The sequence below is a fragment of the Anomaloglossus baeobatrachus genome, chromosome 3 (genome assembly GCF_048569485.1).
Source record: "Anomaloglossus baeobatrachus isolate aAnoBae1 chromosome 3, aAnoBae1.hap1, whole genome shotgun sequence".
NCBI classification, from domain to species: domain Eukaryota; kingdom Metazoa; phylum Chordata; class Amphibia; order Anura; family Aromobatidae; genus Anomaloglossus; species Anomaloglossus baeobatrachus.
Genome location: NC_134355.1, coordinates 26,362,763 through 26,369,049, shown reverse-complemented (window position 1 = coordinate 26,369,049; position 6,287 = coordinate 26,362,763).

The following is a 6,287-nucleotide window of genomic DNA, read 5'->3' as shown; positions in this document are numbered from 1 at the left end:
ATTACAGCTAACCCTTTGACTGTGTTGAATACCATGAGGGATATGGGTGTGGCGAACTATGTGATCAGCCTCATTAAAGAATCGTATATAAAACAAGAAGCAACAGTCTGAACGGAACATGGTGACACGTCATGATTCAAAGTAGAGCGAGGCGTCAGATAAGGCGGCATCCTGTCACCATTTGTCAATTTATATACAGAAGCTATTTTCAGGAAGGCGGGACTTAGGGTCCTGTTACAAATAGTGACGTACCAGCGATCCGATCAGCGATCCGACATGGCAGGGATCGATGGAACATCGCTACGTGTGTGCTGTTTCTATTTGTCTTAGTTAAAACTGTTATTTAATGTTTTTCATGCTGGTCTCTGCTGCCATCTACTGGTCAGACCTTTTGGCTCCTCTGTTTCCTTTGTCCAGCCCATGGGAGTGTCTGATGACCCTCTTGCATCACATCCTGGTATGTGCATTCCAAACCAGAGTTTTGTGAGAAACACATCCCTTATTGGAGCTACTAGGAGCAAAGTCTTCTGACCACGTAGTAGCTTCAGAGGCAAGCATCACTGGAGAATTACAATGCCAAGTACTTGGATTACTGCACTCTGCATGTCCTAACCTTTGGAGAAAATAAACCACCATTGTTTCATCTCAGCATATGCATGTTTCACTCTGGAGCGCTCTGGTACTGTGCCTCACCTATAGGAAAAACTAAGGTAAGAGTCTCACAACCTCTCACAACTACGCGCCTTCAATCGCCTTTAAGTGGGGACAGAACAGTCAGAAGACTGCTTTACAGCCCAAAGCAAAACTTCCTTGAGAGCCCAAATCAGTCAGAAGACTGCTTAAGAGCTCAATACCCCGGCTACAGATCCCCAAGAACCCTGTAACTTCCCATGTAATCTGCCAAGCAACAAGCCTTGTGCACTAGTCTGCCTGCACAGTGCATGCCTGGACAAGCCTAAGGGGAAGCTCTCCCATCTGTCACGTCCTGTGTCACCTCTGCTTGCATTGTAAAGGGACAGTTTATGCACCTGCTGTTTCTTTCTTGCTATACCCCTTTTATAGACTTGCAGTACATTATACCTCATTACTGCACATCGCTGGACTGCGAACCCCAAGTTTTGCTAAAGACACCTTGGGAATCTCATCAGGGAGTCCCTGTAGAGCTGCACAACAATTTTCGGACCCCTATTCAAAAGTCAAGTTTCTTAAAGAGACAGTACACCTTAAATCAAAATGGCCGAAAAAGACCTCGGACAGTTCTCCACTGCTGAAAGAGCAAATACAATCTGATACTGTCCATTATGAAGCCCAGGAGGCAGAGCCCACGGTTCCAGCAGACCAAGTTGTCCGACCGAAGTGCTCTTCCAAACCCACGATAAAGGGCACTGAAAACTATCACACTATGAAAGATGAGCTATGTGAACACCTGGAGGAACTGTGGGAACGAGTCACCTATTACATGTCAAGACTTGAATCCTCATCAGGTGATGCCGCATGCTTACAAGCCGCTATGGAACGGCTGAACACAGCTCATGAAAGATACAAGAGACTGTCAACAAAGTACATTACCTTTCTAAAAGACTCTAAAATTGATGAAGCTCTTTCAGACCTGAGCAAGGCAGAAGAGGTGGACAAGGAAAGAGATGCCAAGGTGCAAGATGCCATAGACAAGGCCGAACACCGTATCTCTCACCAGCAAGAAACCAGATCACACCGATCAACCTCATCTAGACGTTCCTCTCGGTCATCCGGGTCATCATCCTCAAGAAGCTCAGCCCTGAGCGACAGGATACTAGAGGCCTGCATAAGAGCAGAGGAATCCAAGGTGAGACGTTCCTTCACAGAAAGAGAAGTAGAAGAGCAAAAGCCGCTAAAGCAGAAGCCCTTGCAAGGGCAGAAGCCGCTAAAGCAGAAGCCCATGCAAAAGCAGAAGCCGCTAAAGCAGAAGCCCATGCAAAAGCAGAAGCTGCTAAAGCGGAAGCAAAAAGGGCAGAAGCGGAGGCTCGGATAAAGATTCTTCGGTCACAGATGGAAGAGGAAGTTGCGCTAGCTAAAGTAGGACTACTTGAGCAAGCATTGAGCCAAGGTCCTGATCCAGCTCACTCGCCACCACTGGAAGCAGACAATCCAGTTGATCGCACAAGAGACTATGTACTGAATCAGTTACCTGTAGCAACCCCGGTTTGCAGTACCGTCCAAGCCGACAACACCGAAACCTCCAACTTACCGCTGCCAGTACCACCTAAAGCACCTGAGCAAATTAATAACAGTCACCAAGAGGTGCCCTCTCAAACACAGTCACCACAGCAAGATGGCAACCAAGTGTTTCCTGACCCACTTCCACAGCTCAAGCAGCGGTCATCAGAATCTACAGAGGCTAAACCACAGCTCAACCCTGCAGCAACGTCATTCTACCTGGGAACATCTCATCCATTCACGCCAGGCAGCCCATACACCCCAGGGGCATCACGAGTCGTCGTGGCAACAAGTGGTGAGAAATCAGATATGTCTGAGTTTGCCAGGTTCATGGTGAGCAGAGAGCTAATCAACACTAGTCTCAAGAAATTCGATGATCGTGCAGAGAGGTACAGGGCCTGGAAAGCAACTTTCAAGGCAGCCATCGCCAATCTCAACTTAACTGCAGAACAGGAACTCGACCTCCTGATCAAGTGGTTGGGCCCAGGCTCTACAAACCGTATCAAGAGCCTCAGAACCGTCTATGTGGGACAAGCAGAAGCAGGTCTCGCTGCTGCATGGCAAAGACTGGAACGCACCTTTGGCAGCGCAGAAGCAATAGAGAAAGCCCTATTCAAGAGACTGCAGGACATCCCAAAGATCAACCTTAAAGAAGTCTACAAATCTTCAAGACCTAAGTGATCTGCTCATGGAGCTGGAGCTGGCCAAAAGAGATCCTCGTCTGTCTGGGCTGTGCTACCTGGATACAGCCCATGGAGTGAACCCAATCGTGGTGAAGCTGCCATACAGTCTGCAGGAGAAATGGGCAATGTCAGTCTCAAGGTACAAAAGAGTGCATGACGTCACCTTTCCCCCATTTATTCAGTTCTGCAAGTTCATCGACGAGCAGGCCCAGATGAGGAACGACCCCAGCCTCGACTTCCTAGAGTTCAATGTGACGGGGGTGTACAAGAGAGCAAAGGATGGACGAGGCCGAGGAACGATCCAACAGGTTTATTAACAGGAATACAGGAACAGCACTTGATTAGTCCACATAAAACAGATTCGGGGGCCCTTCCCGACAATCCTCGGACCGGATAACAAAGCAATCGTCCTTACAGTAGTCCAAAGAGTTCCACACAATCCCACGGGCCGCCACACAGGCCTAGCTCCGTCCGTGTCCACAGCCACCCAGGCTGGGGCTCCTGCTCTCTTCAAGTTTCAGCTCACTCTGAAGTTACAAAAAGGGAAATGCATTGTCTGTGCTGCTTGACCAGCCCACCATGTTTGTTCAGGGGGTAGGGGTCACACATCCTATCATCAATGGTTTGGTCCATCACAGGGCTCCAATATGTCTGCCAGCCACAGTAGATGAAGGGATCCCCTGCTGTAAAGAACAATGACTATTCCTTCACTGGCCAATGCAATTACAGATTAGATACACAACTCTGGAAAGAAGAGGACAGGCTATTTACATAATCACATTAGATGCCAAGACTACAATTGTATGAGAGAGACACATTGAGACCAGTAGCTCCCCCAAGAAAATACATGAATTACAACTAATACAACCAGGGAAATATACATATCATGACATAGTATCACAGCATATACAGTGAGAGGGTAAATTACATCTTCACAATCAACACTTCGGCAGCTGCAACATCATCATCATCATCATCAAGGTATGAAGGTGCCATACACAAACGCAGAGACATTAAGAACACTGAGTGTTAGGAAAACTGAGCTACCATCACTTGCAGCACCCACAGATAAACAGTACACCATCTCATCACGAGAAGTCTTTTAATCAAGAATGTCCCATCCATAAAAAAACCGCACTCACTGAACAAGTGCAGAAGGTTTAGATCCAAAACCCTACAGGAGCGCAAGAAAGTCCTCACAGAGCTTGGGATCTGTTTCAAATGCTGTGCATCACTTGAGCACATGGCCAAGGACTGTAAATCCATCATTAAGTGTGAGGAGTGTCATAGCGAAAACATGTTTCAGCCATGCACCCAACCTAGCTAGCTAGAGACACACCGGCTGCAGTCACCACCGCTCCCACTCCAAGTCATGGCGGGTAGCCCAAGAATCAGACTGACACCACCACAGCCATCTCCTGCTCATGCTCAGAGGTATGTGGAGAGGGCCAAATGGAGAAATGTTGTGCCCGAATATGCCTCATCAAGGTTTATCCCGAGGGACATCCAGAAAAGGCAATGAAGGTGTATGCCATCATAGACGACCAAAGCAACCGGTCCCTCGCAGGAACCAAATTCTTTGAAGCCTTCGGAATTAATGGACCATCAGAACCCTACACCTTGAACACCTGCTCGGGTCGCATAGAGACTAGCGGCCGAAGAGCCCAGGGATTCATTGCTTCTCCTATCAATGGGAAGACTGAAATACCTCTACCAACGCTCGTTGAATGTGACCAAATACCCAGCCATAGGAATGAAATTCCTACCCCAGAAGCTGCATTTCATCAAGCACACCCTAAGACACCTCGCTAGTGTTATCCCACCTCTGGACAATAACGCAGAGATTCTACTCCTGCTCGGCAGAGACAATCTAAGGGTACACAAGGTGCGACAGCAGTGTAATGGGCCTGACTATGCACCATACGCCCAGAGACTGGACTTGGGATGGGTAGTCATAGGAAATGTGTGCGTTGACCAATCAGGAATTGATTCCTTCAAGACTTACGTGCATGGAGATGGACGCACAACCTGCCTAAAGCCATGTCCTCATCACTATGGAGTGAAAGAGAAATCTCCAGACACAATACAGCTACCTAACATCGCTTCTTCTATGCATATTGACAACTTGGGAAGATCAGTCTCTCTCACAACCAAGGACGACGATAAAGTAGCCTTGTCAGTAGAGGACAGAGAATTCATCGGAATAATGGACTGTGAGTTTTCTAAAGACAAAACCAATCACTGGGTCTCTCCATTACCCTTCCGATCTACCAGGGTAAGACTCCCAAACAACCGAGATCAAGCTCAGACTAGATGTAACTCTCCAGCGTTCTATGAACAGCAAACCTGAAATGAGAGAACACAGCGTCGCCTTTATGGACAAGAAAGTCTGCAACAACCTAGCAGAACCTGTACCAGCTGAACTGAATCCAGCAGATCACGCAACTAGACCTACGTCTATAAGTTCTTTTGCTAACTCTTCTTGGCTTACAGGTTCAGAGTTCCTGCTGAGACAGTCAGAAGAAGGTGTCCAGGAAGCCTTCAGCATCCTAGATCCAGACAACGATCCAGATGTCCGAGCTGAAGTCAATACCCTGGCCACCAGTGCAGAAAAAACTTCCAACTTCGGTTGCCAACGTTTTGAACGTTTCTCCAGCTGGATGAGGCTAGTCAGGACTGTCGCTAGGTTAGTGCACATCGCCAGATGCTATCATACGGACCTTAAAAACAAAGACTGTCATCGCTGGCATGTCTGCCACAAACCCCTTTCTGCTGAGGACATCTCCCATAGCGAGTTCCTCATAATACGCCACCCCCAACAGAGTGAATTCACCATAGAATGGAAGTGTTTATACAACAAACAGCAGATTCCATTAAGAAGTCCTCTCGCCAATTTAAACCCAGTCATCGACAGTTTCAGCTTACTGAGGGTTGGTGGTCGTTTGAACCAGGCTCAACTTGGAGTTGCAGAACAAAATCCTCTCATCATTCCCAACAAACACCATGTTTCAGTCTTGCTGATCCGACACTACCATGAAAAGACTGAACACCAAGGCAGGCAAATTACAGAGGGCGCATTACGGTCTGCAGGCCTCTGGATTATTGGGATGAAGAGACGTGTAGCACAAATACTACACAATTGTGTGCACTGTCAAAGCGAGAGGAAAACAACTGTACCAGCAAATGGCTGACTTGCCTACAGACAGACTTTCTACAGAGCCACCTTTCACCTACGTGGGCCTAGACGTTTTCGGACCATGGATGGTGTCCAAACGCAGAACTCGCGGAGGCCAAGCAAACAGCAAGCGGTGGGCTGTGTTATTCACCTGCATGAGTGTTCGAGCCGTTCACATTGAGGTGTTAGAGTCCATGGATACCTCCAGCCTAATCAACGCCTTGAGAAGGTTC